We start from the raw sequence: 18604 nt of genomic DNA on the forward strand, positions 1-18604 counted from the left end.
CCCTGTTCTGACATTAGCAGTACCCTTCTCACCCCAGATCCCTCTGCCAACACACACAAGACACCCCCTAGATCCCCCTTCAGCTATTAGTGGAGGAGTGATACTTGGTAACTCTTCCCCCATCAGGTGCCCAAATTCAAAATGTTGCCTCTGTTCATCTAGTGGCACTCTCATAGTACTACTGCTAGGGTTAAACTACCAAATAAGGTAAGACCAAGTGGATGTGGAGGAGTATTATGGATGTCAGGCCAGTCAGGGAAGGGAGATGCAATTGGCTTCTGTACCTGGGTTTTTTTTTTACTTAAACAATTTATTTTATTTTGTAATAATACATCAGCAGAAAGAAAAATAAAACATATATTATTTTGTTATAAACAGAAACCTTGCAGGAAAAAAAGTGAATAGAGGAAGAAGGAGAGGAAGAATATCAACACTGGGTATTTAACAGATTGCAGTAACTCAATACCTGCATTTATATTAAGCGCAGAAAAAGAATACTAGAACAAACCTTGCATTATGCATATTAAACGAATGCAAATTACAAAAAGGAGTCATTTGTTAAGATAGTCTTTCATAGGTTTCCATATGTCTATTTTTTCTTAGGTTGGTTATTTTTGTGAGCTATATTAGATTCATACAGATATTCTGCCACCAAAAGTATATATTGAGAGCTGAGGCATTCTTCCATGAACTCAGAATATACTTGATGGCTATGGCAGACATTATGCCTAATGAGGTCATATGCTCTTCTAGGGGGTATAATTAGAAGTGAGTATATTGATTATGACACCTCGGTATGATAAAGATTCTGTAATGGTTAAAATCACCTGGATTTTCTGCCACACCTCTAACCAGAATTGAGTTACCATGGGGCACCAGTATAGCATATGGTCTGGTGTGCCTATATTTGAGCTGCAATTCCAGCAAGAAGAGGCTGTAGAGCTTGAGATCCTGTGGTAGAGATTTATCTTGAATTATTTTATACCATTTAAGATGCCTCATGACCCACAGCACTAACGTGGCAGATCAAAGTTTTAATATCTTACTCTCGCACCTATCTATGGGGGTCTTTTACAAAGTGGCGGAAAGTCCAATGCAGGCTTACCGCTCGCTATTCTGGAGATATAGAGAAGGCAGGTATATGCATAGATTTAGCAATTTGCATCAATTGGAAGCACAACCTAGTATTATTAGAAGAATATTTTTTGCCATAAATCTAGATTTATCAATATGTATAAGGCTGTGTAAACAAGTATTTAATCTATTAGCAATAATTTTGGAAAATATCTTTGCATCACTATTTATGAGTGAAAGTGATCTACGGTTAGCTGCTTCTTGGGGGTAACATCCAGGTTTTGGAAGCACAATCATAAGAGCTTCAGCCACTGAACCAGAAAATGAACCATTTGAAATCATTTGTCTAAACATTTCTAGGAGATGTGGCATCAATACCTATCTAAACAAGACATAAAACTCAATATTTATACCATCCATTCCAAGAGTTGTTTTGTTTTTGCATACCATTTACATAATCTTTTTCAAGATTATCATGTTGCAATACAGACAATTTAGGAAAAGTAATGCCATTTAGAAATTTATTGCATATTGTGCCATCATTAGAGCTCACTTCTATACAGTGCTGCCTAGAAATCAGAGAATACTTGTAAGATATCTATTTGATTTGTAGTAAAACCTCCATTTTTGTTATTAATCACTATTATTTTCCTTAGTTTTTTTTCCTTAGAGATCGCCGGATTCCTGCCTGATGTTATTATTAGACTCAATCAGTGGATTGTTGAATAAAAAGTTCTTTTTTAGCTTTCTTGCTAAAAAAATCTCATTGTATTCAAATTTAGAATTAGTTAACTTTCTTTAAATAGTCCTGTGACCAGTTATTCTTAAGTTGATTTTCCAAAAAATCAATTTATTTTTCAATATCACATAATATTTGTCTGTCTTGGCTTTGAATGCATCCCATAAAACAATGTGAGAGGAGACAGTCAGTATTCAAAACAATATTCATAGATTTAAGGAATTTCTTTTTTTCAAGCAATGCATTATTAAATCTCCATGGGGGGGGGGGGGGGGGGGGGGAGGTTCCAAAAGTTCATCTAAATACAAAGATATCCTTGCATGATCACTATTGGAAATGGTACTAATTTCAGATTTATTGATGGATGATACCAAGTTTTGTTTGTTTGTTTTTTTTTACAAAAGTGCACTAGAGTTTTTAGCACATGTTATGATTAACATATGCTAAACACTAGAACACCTTTTTAAAGGACCCTCAAATCTATGCTGAAAACCCACCTTTTCACCACTGCTTTTGGCTCCTAGCCACTACTCAACTGCCCTCCCCTTGTTCCTTCTCACCCAGTGCTTCCCTCACCCTTAATTGTCTTGTCTGTATTTTTAGATTGTAAGCTCTATTGAGCAGGGACTGTCTCTCTGTGTCAGGTGTTCAGCGCTGCGTGCGTCTGGTAGTGCTATACAAATGCGAATGATAATAATAATAACTGGTTACATAAAACAACCTAAGTAGTTATACACAAAGATTAAGTATGTTATGTTCATGAAGGGTTTTTAAAGCTCTTTTCTCCAATTATTAACAAACTGTAAGATATCGGAGGTTGAAATGCACAGTTCTTTCATTTAACTTTCAGGAGACAATTTTCCAGCTGTCCACAGGTACTTTTTACTAGCAAACTTTGTATCTGTTTTCAAAGACTAAGTATAAGCTTGCAATATATGCAGATATTTAGGGCTGATATTCAGCTGGCGTTATCCAATTTGGATAAGTACCACTCACCAGGCCCATACCCAGATTTTTAGAGGCATTATTTGGATAGTGGCCCTACAAATCCAGACAGGTCACCTTGGTACTATGTAGGTAGTGCCAGGGCGGTCTGGGGGAGGCAATTTTCAGTCTGCTGACCAGGTAATTACCCACAAAAGTTAGGACAGCAAAAAGGATATTCAGCATTAGCCAATATCTCGATACTGGCATTGAATATCTGGATATAAAATAACCACAGCAACTGAATGAAACCCTGACCATTGTGACTGAATATTACCCCCTAAATATTTCTACGATCTTTGCCCCTTTCTTCTATAAAGTACATCTGAGTTCCTTAATTCTCTGTGCAGGTTTGTCTTATAGGCCCTACACTGTTTCAGTAGACTTCCTCTGAACAGTTTCTGTCCTCTGTTTTCTTAAAATGGGGCTTCCAGAACTAAACACAGGTGTGGATCTCACCATTGACCTACAAAAGGGCAATATTACCTCCTTTTTCCTACTAATTATGTTTATCCTTATGGAATCAAGAATTCTCTTAGCTTTATTGCACTGATTAGTAACGTTTAGTTCATCAGAGATGAATACTCCTTGGTGCCTAGGGTTACCATATTTGTTGAGACAAAAAAGAGGACTGAAAACATAAAAATGGTTGCTACCTTTGCTAAAGAAATATTTAACTGTAGTTAATGAACACACATTAAACAGTGACTTACATTACAGCAGTAGACAGTCAAACTCAAGTCCAGAAGTTCTTGAAAAATAGAATGAGTCTGAGCCTAAACGTACTTATCATAAGAGCGCATATCCCTTTGACTGGCTTCTGAGATACATGTGAAAGTCTTTGCATGACCTATGCTTAAAATTATGCTGCACCAACAAAATTCCTTTTACAGATTCAACCAGCAGGGGAGCAGAGAGGGGATCAGCAATGCCTTTTTCTCTCTTTAGCACCCCCATGTGTCTAGGCTGACTAATAAGCCAGCAATGGCTTCTCTCATTATGTGGGTAGGTGTTGGTCATAGGCACGTAAAAGAAAAAAAAGGACATTTCCCTAAAAATTAAAAATCCTGTAGGACATATCTGAAGATGTCCAAAAAGAGGACATGTCCTCTTAAAAGAGGACATATGGTAACCCTATTGGTGCCTCTCCTTATACTTAGTCTTAATTGTGAAAGGATTATTGAGTATCTGCTTCTCAGCTGCATGTCAGCGTTTCACTTTGAAGTACAGCTTTCAGACCTATGAGCATTGTTCTGATCTATATAAGTCCTCTTGCCTTTGCTCCACCCTTTCCTGTGTGTCTACTCTATTACACAGCTTTGTGGTTTTCTTTCATATCCTCCTATTAGTGAGCAGATGTTGTTCAGCATAGGGATGTCAAAATAAGGAAATTATGCTCTGAAGAAAAATGAGGAACTCCTCTGGAGTTGGAAGGGAGCAATGTTATTCAAAGGTCTTAGACCTGTTTTGGTGACCTGACAGCTACTCAGGTGTTCAAGATATCCATGATATGAATGTATGAGAAGCTTGCATATATTAGATCTCATGTATCCTATCTCAAGCATATGCATCATTTATATCCTGTAAACCAAACTCAGAATTGACAGCGTTACCTTCTGCTGGCTCCAAAGATTCAAACCTTATGATGATATCCACCCAATCTCATGAATATCAATTGAAACCAGCCAAATACAGTTTTTAAAAAAAAGTTTTTTTAGTGTAAGGCTGTGAACCTCAGCCATGCTGCTCTATGTATCCACTCAACTGCTGAGTCTTATGCACTCATATCGTCATTGGTTCAACCGTCTCTACCTTACTCATTCAGCAGTTGAGTGGATACGCAGAGCAGCACAGCTGAGGTTCACAGCCTTATACTAAAAAAAAAACTTTACAAAAAAAACTGTATTTGGCTGGTTTCAATTGATATTCATGAGATTGGGAGGATATCATCATAAGGTCATTTATATTCTGAACACCTGACTGACAGTGGGGTCACCAAGGGCTCCCTTTACTAAGGTGCGCCAAAAAATGGAGTGCGCTGGTGTAGATGTGCGTTTTGGCCTTGTGCAGGCCCATTTTTCAGCATGCCATTTTGGGGGTCTGAAAATGGAAGTGCGGCAAAATGAAAATTGACACATGTCCATTTTGGGCCCGAGACCTTACCGCCACCCATTGACTTAGCGGTAAGGTCTCATGTGTTAACTGGGCAGTAATCGTCAGCACGTGCGCAAGGCTGATTATCGCCCAGTTAGCGCCGCACGCTGGAAAATACATTTTTTTTTCCTGGTGTACATAGTGGATGTGTGTCAAAAATAAAATTACTGCCCGGGCCACGTGGTAGCCGGATGGTAGTTCAAACTTGATGTGCATAGGACATAGGATGAGTAGGATGTGGTTACGCAGCTTAGTAAAAGGGCCCCCAAGGCAGCTTTAGGAGCCACCGTCATCTGCTGCTATATTTAGGAGTCTTCTGGAGCTCTTTCTGTCTAGAAACCTATGTCAGCAGTACATTTCCTTCTATTATTATTATTATTAGCATTTGTATAGCGCTACCAGACGCACGCAGCACTGAACACCTGATACAAAGAGACAGTCCCTGCTCAAAAGAGCTTACAATCTAAATAATACAGGCAGACAAGACAGTTACGGGTGAGAGAAGTAATGGGTGAGAAGGAAGGAAGGAAGGAAGGAAGGGACAAGGGGAGGGCAATTGAGTAGTGGCTAGGAGCTAAAAAGCAGCAGTGAAAAGGTGGGTTTTCAGCATAGATTTGAAAACAGGTAGAGATGGAGCTAGACGTATAGGGGAAACAGTACAAAGCAGATCGTTGATAAACCAAGATATGTTTTATTAATTTAACAAAATTAAAATATGCATACAGTAACTCATATGCATATATATATAATAGCCCGACACAGGCCGTGTTTCGCCCTACTGGGCTGCTTCAGGGGCTAGAAAATAAGATAATAAATAATACATCTTAACATCTAAATAAAAACGTAAAGTAATAACATAGAAATTACATAAATTAAACATTAAAAATTTTTTTTTTTAAAAAAAGGAATAACATTAAAATCAAATATGAATTTGTAACATCAGAAACCAAATGACAATAAAATATATATATATATATGATCACATATAAATTCATACCATTAAAATCTATAACATCAAAATCCCACAGACTCATTGTTCATGATGAAAAGATATGACAGTTAAGTTATCAGAAATTGCGTATATTGGTCACAAATAATTAATATATCTACAACATACATATACAGATACATGTTACAGAAATCCAAAAGGGGTGATTATGGAGCGTCCAAAGAAACACACGAAAAATATGTACAGGAAAGTAATTATAGACATAACAGTACATTTAGACATCAGACAGCCATCTTCAATAATATGATTCAAAAGGCACCCACCTATATAGTGGTACTCCACCATCTATATAGGTGGGTGCCTTTTGAATCAAAATTTTTTAAAATGTTTAATTTATGTAATTTCTATGTTATTACTTTACGTTTTTATTTAGATGTTAAGACGTATTATTTATTATCTTATTTTCTAGCCCCTGAAGCAGCCCAGTAGGGCGAAACACGGCCTGTGTCGGGCTATTATATGTATATGCATATGAGTTACTGTATGCATATTTTAATTTTGTTAAATTAATAAAACATATCTTGGTTTATCAACGATCTGCTTTGTACTGTTTCCACTTTGGAGTTTGCAGATCGTCTGCCCCTTTGTTTTCTTTTGCTAGACATATAGGTTCAGGAAGTCTATTCCAGGCATAAGGTGCCGCGAGAGAAAAGGAGCGAAGCCTGGAGTTAGTGGAGGAGAAGGGGGACGACAAGAGAGATTTGTCCAGTGAGCGGAGTTCATGGGAGGAATGTAGGGAGAGATGAGAGTGGAGAGGTAATGGGGGGCTGCAGAGTGGATGCATTTAAAGGTCAGTACGAGAAGTTTAAACTGAATGAGGAAGCGGACAAGGGAGCCAGTAAAGTGACTTGAGGAGTGGGCTAGTGTGGGTATAACGATTCTGGCGGAAAATAAGTCGTGCTGCAGAATTTTGGACAGATTGGAGAGGAGAGAGATGGCTGAGCGGAAGACCAGTGAGAAGTAAATTGCAATAGTCCAAGCGAGAGGTGACAAGGGTGTGGATAAGGGTTCTGGTAGCGTATTCAAAAAGGAAGGGGCGAATTTTGCTAATATTATAGATAAAGAAATGACAGGTTTTGGCGATCTGTTGAATATGTGCAGAGAAGGAGAGAGATGAATCAAAGATGACTCCAAGGTTACGAGCCGAGGAGACAGGGAGGATGTGAGAGCTATTAACAGAGATAGCGCACCTACAACTGAAAAATTGAAAACGACAACACTACAGTTTGTAAAGAAAGAAAGGGTGGTATTTGGAAGTCAATTGGATTCATTCTTCAGGACATTTTTACAAGCAATCCTCAATGGTCACAAACGATCTGAGCTGAAAGCCAAAACTTGCCATATGGCGCTATGAAACTATTTGGGTCTAATGTTTTCTATTCCTGAAAATTAGCAAATGCTCCATTGAATGGATTTTTAACATTAATTTAAATGAAATTCTATTTATGTGAAGTGCTAACCAATGATCAAGAGAGAAGAAAATGGCAGGTAGCTTGACAGAGCTGTACTAGTGCTTTAACTACAGGATGGAATGATATGCTGAAAATTAGGATTACGTTTTTCATTAACCTATATTTTAAATTGGCTTTAATTACTTAATGACACTCACTAGGATGCAGCACTACTCAAAACGAACATTAACAATATCAAGCGTGTGCTGTTTCTCAGACAGATCTGAAAACTGCACTTGGCAAGGTCCATGGCTTACAAGAGCACCCAGGATGCACTTAAAGCACCTTTTTGACCTTGAACACTTTCTGATGAGAGAGATTAGGGATCACTTGTATGAAAATAAATGATGCCATTTAAATACTACAGGCACTCTGGAATTAAGAACTAGTTTGAATGAAAGGATGCTCATGGTGCTGCATCTTTATTATCAATCAGTGCTGCATTTTGTGTGTGTGTGAGATTTAAAGGCTTCCATTTGAATTTACCTTTTGCTCCTTTCCATCATTAGAAATAACTCTCTCTCTCTCTCTGTTGGCTAAGGTCTGTAATTGTATTTTATTTATTTATTTTGCTATTTATAATCCGCAATGGAAATTAACTAGCTCTTGACTTTGCTGAAATTAAGTTTGAACTCTGGCTAAGTGGAAGGGGTACTTTATTAAAAGAGCATCTGTAACCAGAATTATTGGGTTTCTGCTATAGACTCCGAGCTGAAATAGGTTTCCATCCATCTTTTGAATACCCTCAGTACTGCCTAAGTGATTGGAAAATGCATGTAAGGATTTCTCCATATGTCAAGAAAATAGGAGGCCAGTGTTTGCAGGGTGATGACGAACAGAAAAGTTATCCATATATTTTTAAAAGAATATTCAGCAGGATTTAAATGAAACTGGTTAAAACTCTTTGGATAACTACACATTTACTACTTCTGACTGAACCAGACAAGTTTAGCTGAGTGCTGCATATCCACTTTCCCAAGACTGTCTCAAGCAATCTGCTCTTTAGAAGATTTGTTGTCATTTTGCATTTTTAAAAGGCATACTTAACTCCGAATATGTTGGTAAGAGGAATAAAAATCTTATCATTAACTTTAATTTAGGAGACTATACCAAGTTGTTTTATATTTGTATTAGGTTCTTTGGTTCAGTTCATATTTCATTTCATTTAATGACATTTGTATCCCACATTATCCCAAGTTCAATGTGGCGTTCATTCAATAAATATAACAATATAATGATGAGTAGATTATATTAATCTGGGGGCGCTAGTGAGCATTGCAGGAAACAGCAGCCTAGAATTTGTGCTCTGGCAGAATCCAACAAAATCAAGTGCATGCCTTCAAAATAGTGCCTGATGTTAAAAACGGTAACTTGCATTGTATAAGATATGTCCACAGGAAAAGGCAGCAAGAGATGTAAGCCAGAGCCTGTTTCACCAGTAAAAGCAATGCCAGGAAATCTGATGACACCACTTCACAGGTCATTCTGGTAGAATTAAAATCACTGAAAGACTAACTTGTGGAAAGAAAAGAAGACACCAGTGAAATTAAGGAGGATCTGGCTACATTAAAACAAGAGGTGTCTCAATTTAAAAACCGTGTACTAACTTTAAAAAAATAAGCAATCTACTTTGGATGAACGTATTAAAGACTTAAGGTGCCAAGTTAAATGCATTTCACAACTTGAGAAAGACCTAGAAGAGTCGAATAACAGAGACAGAATAACCTGCATATCCTCAATTTAACTGAAGGCTGAGAAGGTCTGGAGCTGCTTAAATTTCTGGAATCATTTATTTCTTCTTTGCTTGAGCTGAAATTCAACAAAAATTGTAAAATTGAAATGGCACATCCTGTCTCCTTTCAGCGTGATTGGACTGATCACTTCCTGTGGCCTGTTGTGGTTAAGCTTCTTCATTACAACCAAGTAGTAGAGGTTATGTAAAAAGCCAAAGCTTGTGCTCCTATCAAATATGAAGGTAGTACTATACTTTTTGTTCCTGACTTGAACAAAACTACTGCTTGTCTGCAGAAACAACTTTTGTCCTATAGGCCTAATCTAAAAGAAATGAATGCACAATTTAGAATGTTTTATACCACTAAGATGAGGGTAACAATAAATAATAGTACGAAGAATTTTAATGATCCTGAGGCTCTTGTTTCTTTTTTGATGGGCGTACTACCAAGCAACATAGATGCTACTTGATAACTGGGTGAACTCCTATGGTTTTCTCTAATAACATTGAGTGATTGGTATTAATCACTCCTTTTATCCTTATCTATACACTGTATGTCTTTCTCCTCTTTATGTGAATGTATATCTTTTGGAGTTCCTTTTCTTTTTCTAATACAGTTTTAGCCTGTACACTGCGCTGCTCTGCCAGCTAGGGTGGTGTAATATGACACATTAAACTATAAACTATAACTATTAGTTTTGATCATTGGGTTCTTCTGCAGGAGGATTGTGCCTGGGCATGCGCTCAGGCACAATTCTCCTGCAGAAGAGGTTTGACAGGTCTGGAATTTTCTCCTGGGCCTGTCAAACCTGGTCCTAGCCCCCCCCCCCCCCCCCCCATACAACCAAAGGGCCTGGAGTTCCAGTGGACCCCCAGGCCCCTCACCCCCTCACCAAGCCCGACCTGACTCCCCCGAAGGCTAGCCCTCGTGGGCTAGTGGCGATTGGGGGGGGGGGGTCCCCCAACCCAACCCCCTCCCAAGTACCTCCAATGTTGGAGGAGGAGAGACCAGCATTCCCTCCTCCTCAAGGCACCACCTCAAAATGGCAGTACCCAGCCCTGCCTGGTGCATCCTGGGATGTGCTAGGAGGGGCTTAGCTTCCATATAAGGCCTGCTGGCCTGGCCTGGGAAGTGGGAGCCTTAACCCTAATGCCATTTCCGAGCTGGCATAGGTTTAAAGTGGTAGAAGCACCATTGGATCAGAGTGCAGTTCTCTGCAGGCCTCTAGCACCCGCATTTACCTTGGATGATCAAAGGTAAATGCGGGTGCTAGAGGCCACTAGCTCTGGACTTGCACCCGCATTTACGTGTGCCGAATGATCAACGGGCTCTGGCGAGGCAAACAACAAACAAGCCAGGGAACACCGCAGTGCTCACATAAATGATATTTAAATGAGCTTATTGGTATTCCACCTGTAGGATCAGAGAACTGCACTCTGATCCAACAGTGTTTCTACCTCCTTAACTGTACACCAGCTTAGAGTTGGTGTTAGGGTTACGACTCCCTCTTCCTCCTCTCCCCAGCCAGGCAAGTCCAGCAAGACTTATAAGGAAGCCACTCCCAGCGTATCCCAGCCTGGGCTATCACTGTCTGTCCTGGGGATTATGTGATCCCCCGGACCCCACCCTCCAATGGGTAAGGCCCTGGGACTGGGTCCCACACAAATAACAAAAACACCCTGGTTGTCCAGTGGGACCCTGGTTTTCTGGCCTCTCACGCCCCCATGCCCCCAACCACCAGGGGGGGGGGGGGTCAAGTCAGGTCAGGCCCCCCTGTCATGGAAGCCAGGCCCCACCCAGCACATCATAGGATGCCCCTGGGCTGGGCACTGCCATTTTGATGTGGTGCCCTGAGGAGAAGGGACTACTAGTCCCTCCTCAAACGTTTCAGGTACTGGGGAGGGGATGGGGTTAGGGGGACCCCCCACTTCAGAGGGGTTAGATCATGTTGGGTTTGGCTAGGGGGGGTCCACTAGACCTCCAGGTCCTTTGGCAGTATGGGGAGGCCTAGGTCCAGGTTTGACAGGCTCAGACAAACGTTTGTTTACCCTTTCCAAAAATACTAGGACTAGGGGCATACAATGAAGCTACAAAGTAGTAAATTTAAAATAAATTGGAGAAAATATTTCTTCACTTAACGTATAATTAAACTCTGGAATTTGTTGCCAGAGAATGTGGTAAATGCAGTTAGCTTAGCGGGGTTTTAAAAAGGTTTGGACAGCTTCCTAAAGGAAAAGTCCATAGACCATTATTAAAATGGACTTGGGAAAATCCACTGCTTATTTCTGGGATATAACAAAATATTTAAACACACATGAATACAAGTGTATTGCTTCTTCAGCTTATTGAGAGTGGAGTAGTCTCATATATAACACACGATAAAGATTATTTGATTTTTCACCCAATGACTGGGTGTATTATCTGTGTGTATTGTCTAATCATTGACATACACACAGATAATACACCCAGTCATTGGGTGAAAAATCAAATAATCTTTATCGTGTGTTATATATGAGACTACTCCACTCTCAATAAGCTGAAGAAGCAATACACTTGTATTCATGTGTGTTTAAATATTTTGTTATATTTTGATGCTCGACAGAGCACAGGCACAATTGTTTGTTTTGTCTATTTCTGGGATAAGCAGCATAAAATGTATTGAGCTTTTTTGGGGATCTTGCCAGGTATTTGTGACCTGGATTGGCCACTGTTGGAAACAGGATGCTGGGCTTGATGGACCTTTGGTCTGTCCCAGTGTGGCAATACTTATGTACTTATGAAACCTCTTCTGCAGGTTTGACAGGCCTGGGAGAAAAACCAGTAACGTCATAGCTAAAAACAAAACAAAAAAGCCCCCCAAAAGTATATAATTTTAATAGTCTCTAGGGGTCACAGATTGAGTGGGCTGCCTTTTTCCTTGGGACTGAGTTGTCTAACCCTTACATCACAGCACCGTGCTACTTTAGTCCAGAGCTTATCCCATGATCTTGTACAATTATACCAGACTGTACTGTTTTAAAAAAATTCTTTTTATTGCAAAATTTGTAAATGTAGACATAACAACAAATGTGAATGCAGTAGAAACCTTGATTGTACAATAACTCATCTAATGAAAAGATGTGAACTAAATCCACCCTCCCACCACCACCAAAAAAATAAGCAGGGCATCTGATTTTTTTATTATAACCAAATCTCCCCTCTAAACACCAAAAGCTGCTGAAAATATGCCTACCTCTACAAGCTCTGATGATATCATTCATCTGCTGCTTTTTTTGAGTCAAGTGCCCTAATGCTGAATGCTAATGAGATACAAATGCAGGTGCGCTCATAGTGTTGAGCATTAGGAAGTTTGGCGGGAAGATTGTGCTTGGCGCATGCGCAGAAGAGTTCCCCGTTAAGCTTGGCTCTTGTGTGCATGTGCCTGGTAAAACCCTGAACGTGAAGCACACATTAGCATCTGTTTTCTGCAGCCTAAATATAAGCATTTCAAATTTTTTTTTTAGCTTGGTCATTTATATTTAGACGCAGGAAACAGATGCCAATGTATGTTTCCACTTTGGACATTTTCAATTTTTTTTTTTAGTGTGGACACTTTAAATTTAGACGCAGGAAACAGACACCAATGTGTGCTTTCGCTTCAGTCTGTTGTTTTTCAACAACCAGCGCTTAGGGGCTTGCATGGGCTTCCTTCTGCTTCCAAAAGCAATCAAAACTAGCAGATTTTGCAGAAAGAACCATGAGAGAAGCGTGTGAATCATGCAAAATCCTCCCTTCCAACATCCTAATGTCTGCTCCGACCTGGTGTTATTTTTTTGCAGCGGTGAGGCAATTTTGTTTTGGGCACTCTTTTCTGAGTGTTGGGGAGGACTACAAAATGACCTCATTAACATGAGCTTGACTACATTAGCATGCTACTTGCGTTGTTTGTGTGCTTGTTTGTTCCCTTGCTCTGGGTCTCTGAACATTCTGCGCTGGTAAATGCAAGCACTAGTACAGTGCTAATGCTCTCTAGTGCCCACGTGCTTGGGGGGGTGGGGGTCCCCCACTAGTAGCAGTAGGAATGGATGCACTTGTCAGCATACTTTTTCCCCAGTGGCATAGCTACGTGGGGCCACAGGGGCCTGGGTCCCCATAGATTTGGCCCTGGACCCCCCCCTGCTGACAACCCTCTCGACCCCCCCTCCCGCCGCCAACCCTCCCCCGCCACCACCATTGCTATCGCCTACCTTTGCTGGTGGGGGACCGCAACCTCCGCCAGCCGAGGTCCTCTTCTTCCGGCGCAAGGCTTCGTTCTGTTTCTGTGAGTCTGACGTCCTGCACATACATGCAGGATGTCAGACTCACAGAAACAGAACGAAGCCTTGCGCTGGAAGAAGAGGACCTCGGCTGGCGGGGGTTGGGGTCCCCCACCAGCAAAGGTAGGCGACGGGGGGAGGGTGGGTCGAGAGGGTCGTTGGCAGGGGGGGCAAAGTTGTTGGTGGCGGGGGGGGGGGGGGGGGTCCGCGGCGCCAGGGGGGGCTAAAATGTGCCCCCTTACCTCGGGCTCTGGACCTCCCTCTCGCCGAAGTCTACGCCCCTGCTTTTCCCTCTCCCCATTTGCTGCTAGTATCAGTTTTCTAATTTAAAACCAACAGCTTTCTTCCCTTGCAGCCTAGGCTGGTTGGATGTTCAACACTTTAGTGCTGGGCTCCAGGTGAAGAAGCAACAAACAGATGTGACATGTCTGCTCATTTTTTAATTAGAAGACTGAAATGGTAGCTTCTGGTGAAAGGAAAGAGAGGCACCAGCTAGTAATCCAGGAGCAGCTTCTAGTGGTGTAGAGAAGAGAGCTGATGCTGTCTGGGGCCTGGTTCAGGCGGAGCCACTGAAGGCTGGGGCTCATCTGTGCCTGGAGAAGACAGGTTACATGGCACAGATGAGAAGGTGGTAGGGGGAGCTTGAGAGAAAGAGAGACTGGATAGAAGGGGAAGAGAAAGCAGAGAAGAGAGACTGAAAGTGGAAGAATGAGAGAGAAGAGAGGCTGAGAAAGGAAATGGAAGATACCTAAAATGTCATTTTGCAAAGCAGAGACACCAATGAATGCTATTCCTATCCCAAAACACCAAATTACCCAAAAAACACATTTAACACTGAAATTTATAAACATTTATAACAAGATTGGACTGACAGTGTTCTGGGCCCTTAGGCAATTAGAGTCATGGGCCCCTAACTAGCTATAAAAAGTGATTAAGCTAGATGGAGACTGTGGGAGAGTGGGTCCCTTACTGTTATGGACTGTCGAGCATTGCCCTCTTCTTCCAACGGTCAGTCCACCCATGATCCAAAATCAGAAGCTCATATAAATAAGGCATAATGGCCATTTATCTGTGTGAATACTGATTTCCCCTATCATTGCACCTCTTAGCTAATAATTTGCTATGGTATGCAATGAGCTAACAGTAAATGACAGCATATAAAGACCTTCGTGGTCCATTCAATCTGCACAACAAGTTGGTCAGAGTTGGGGAATAATATATTAAAACAATATTTGTTTTTTTCAGAGGGATCATGCGTAGTGAAAACAGAGAACTATCCTCTGCTTGTCTCTACTACAATAGAGAGATTTTAATTGACTGATCTCTGCTCTTTATGTAAACAAGGGGTGTACAACCTCTGTCCTCAAGGGCCACAACAACCCAGTCAGTTTTCAGGATTTTGACATTTAATACGCCTGAGATATGTTGGTGCACGCTGCCTTCATTGTATGAAATAGATCTTATTGCAGACATTCCGAAAACTTGACTGGGTTGCTGTATTGAGAGGTTGTGCACCCCTGATATAAAACAAAACAAAAAATCTCTCTGTGCTTCTTGTGGTCTACTCCCTGGCTGCTTATGAAAATGGAAGCATCCTGGCACGCTAAGTTGTTTGAAGTTTGTATCTTTCTTCTGGAAAACACTTTACAAAAATAGCCCTAGTTGAGTTGGTTAATAGGCAGGTAAAATTCTTATAATCTCAATATGCCAAACTGCGAAGTGCCATATGAAAATTTAATTTCTTTTCTTTAAGGACAAGAAAGTATAAATCTTTCCCTCCTAATATTTGCCTACCTAGGTTGTCAAGACTATACTCAGGCCCACAGTGAGTGACAATAACATAATTTGAAAACCTGCAAGTGTGTATTTTTCTAATCTTTCATCTATGACTCAGAGCATCCATTCTCCTCCAGGAGATAGTAAATGTTAGGGCAAAGTCTATTTGCACCTGAGATCTATAACTTTGGAACTCTCTAGCTGTCAAGAAAGACAAAGGAAAGGTGCATCCACTCTGAAAGGTGACATTTCAGCTTAACATGATGGGCAGATCTGAGGTCATGTCATTGAAGACATCCTAGCGTGGGGGAAGATTTTTCATACTCGTTGAAGAAAATTAAGAGCTAAAAGAGGATCTAACTAAATTTTATTGCTTGACTAGATGCTTATTCTGGAAAGAGGGATTTCTGACTCAAGCTTGTTTAGCACATTGACTTCAGATCTTGTTGTGCAGTGTATTTCTCATATCAGAGACAAAACATTCAGTCCAATATTCAGCTAGCTGCAAAATGTATAACTTTAAACCTCTTAGTTACGGAGGTGATTTTAGACATGTGAAAAGCTAATTTATATATGCAAATCAGCATGTTTATTGGAGACAATTTCAGAAAAGGCACTACATGAGTGGAGGAGTGGCCTAGTGGTTAGAGCACCACTCTTGCAATCTAGAGGTGGCTGGTTCAAATCCCACTGCTGCTCCTTGTGATCTTGGGCAAGTCACTTAACTCTCCATTGCCTCAGGTACAAACTTAGATTGTGAGCCCTCCTGGGACAGAGAAATACCCAGAGCACCTGAATGTAACTCACCTTGAGCTACTACTGAAAAAGATGTGAGCAAAGTCAAAATAAATAAATGTACATGGAAATTTCTGGTTTGGTTTTCTGCACTGCCACCCTTAGGAGCGATGACCAGGTCAGATTTGGGGAATTCTGACTGTTTGCTGATTGCAGTGAATCCAGATGCTCTTCATTCGCTTCGGAAGCTGTATATCTTCTTTTCATGGGAAAATTAATAACTGAACATACACACTGTCTTTTTAAAGGCTGATGATCAGATATACTGGCCAACAGTCGCTCCAACACAGGAAGCAGTGCTTAAAAGATGCTTTATTCTCTACTTGGGCAAGAGGACTCAACACGGTCCGTGTTTCGGCCCAATCAAACGCCTGCCTCAGGGGTCATATAAATATTCAAGCGAGACCTGAACTAATGAAAATGCTACAAGAACTCTGTGTTTGTATTTTCTCCCGAATGGAGTTCTTGTGGTATTTTCATTAGTTCGGGTCTCGCTTGAATATTTATATAACCCCTGATGCAGGCGTTTGATTGTGGCGAAACGTGGACCATGTTGGGTCCTCTTGGAGCGTCTGTTGGATAGCCTCTACTTTTGTTTGATTGTACTGTTTACGTGGAGGTTCTCCTGTTTGCTATGCCTGATGATCAGATATATCCCCGTCCATTACCAAGGGGCCCTTTTTACCACACAGCGGTAAAAGTGGCATTAGCGCACCCTTACAGGGTCATTCCTGCATACTAAGGCCATTTTTACCACTGCGGTAAATTGGCAGATTTTCTGAATTTCTCAATAATGTTCACATTAGCATATGGCCAAGAGCGTGTGAGCCCCTAATGTCATCTATAGGGACTTACATGCCTAACCTGTGCTAATCAATTAGTGCCTGGAAATGTAGCTAACTAGCGCAGAACACACCCACTCTCTGCCCCCCAGATATGCCCCCTGTGCCCTAATTTTGAGCATGTGGATAGTGCACGCACATGGCAACCTGTTGTGATCTTTTATAAGTGAAGCGCAGTAATACATGTTGATGATTTGTAATGACTATTATGTTAGTTTTTGTTTTATATGTAAGGGTTTTTGTTTTTGTAAACTGCCTAGGTCAGTGGTTCCCATACCTGGTCCTGGAGACAGCCCAGCCAGTCAGTGGGTATCCTGAAAACCTGACTGGCTGGGGTGCCTCCAGGACCAGGTTTTGGAACCACTGGCCTAGGTGATAGGCGGTGTATAACTTTTTAAAATAAATAAAATTACTGTGAGATGCTTTAGCTTGCTCCACAGAACACCATTTTTTGGTGTGTTAAGCACATGTTATTGCTTACTGCAGCTTTGTAAAAGGACCCCCAAATGAGGAAAGATTCTGTTTTGTGGAATGCAGTTGTGTGACTTTTTCACTGGGAATTTCTTTACCAGTGATACACACCTCCCTGCTATTTGAAGTACTTCCTTGATAGTTCAGAGGGAAATGATTAGTAGTAGTAGTAGTGCTGCTTTTTAGCTCCCATTACTTCCCTCACCCGTAACTGTCTTGTCTGTCTGTATTATTTAGATTGTAAGCTCTTTTGAGAAGAGACTGTCTCTTTGTATCAGGTGTTCAGCGCTGTGTGCGTCTGGTAGCGCTATACAAATGGCTAATAACAATAATAATAGTAGTATATTGTCAAATGCTTTCTGAAAATTTAGATACAGTACATCAACTGGTTTACCTTTATTTACATGTTTATGCACGCATTCAAAAAAAATGAAGCAAATTGTTGAGGCAAGACTTCCCTTGACAGAATCCATGTTGACTCTGCCTCATTAACATGTTTCTCTATGTGTTTAGTGAAAGAATTTCCACTATTTTTCCAGGCACTGACTTCATGCTTACTGGTTTGTATGATTCATACTTTCAAAGATAAATTTAGCAAATGGATAATGAAAGGTGAGATCTGCTTACTAATTACCTTTAAGCAAGGAAGTGGCACCAAATCTAATAGATTAGCAATTGACTAAGTTGCTTTTTAAGTATGCTCAATTTCTAAGGTTGTAACCTCAGAAAAGGAATTAAAAGCCATAGGAATTAAGTCATTTCTACTATGTATCTTTGCCTGTCAGTATAAGATGCCCGATTGTCATCTCCCCCTCCAAAGAGTAGAGTAATCTAGATGAGAAACCTTGTTGGTAGTTATCATCAGGACAGCTGAACCCAGTAACCAATATGGTGCTTGGATTCTGCGATGACTGAATCTCCAAGTACTTTGTTTTGACATCACAGTTGTGTGCACATGTTTACATTTTGTTTTCTATTGAACTGACAGCTGAAGCAAGAAGCAACTTCCTGCTAGGTTCTGTAGTCTTTGTTCTTATAGATTAAATCAGGGACGTAGCCAGACAACAGATTTTGGGGTGGGCCTAGGCAAGAAGTGGGTGGGCACCAAGTGTTCTCCCCCACCACCAAAAAAAAAATATCTCAGCTGGTGGGATAACATTTCTTTCCACCTTGGCAGTCTGTAGCAAGCATGTGCTAAAAACTGAGAATGTGCAGGTGCCATTATCATGGAGAGCAGCATTTTCGTTACCATCAGCTGGCAGAGATTGGGATCCCCACCAG

Source organism: Microcaecilia unicolor, chromosome 1 (genome assembly GCF_901765095.1).
Source record: "Microcaecilia unicolor chromosome 1, aMicUni1.1, whole genome shotgun sequence".
NCBI classification, from domain to species: domain Eukaryota; kingdom Metazoa; phylum Chordata; class Amphibia; order Gymnophiona; family Siphonopidae; genus Microcaecilia; species Microcaecilia unicolor.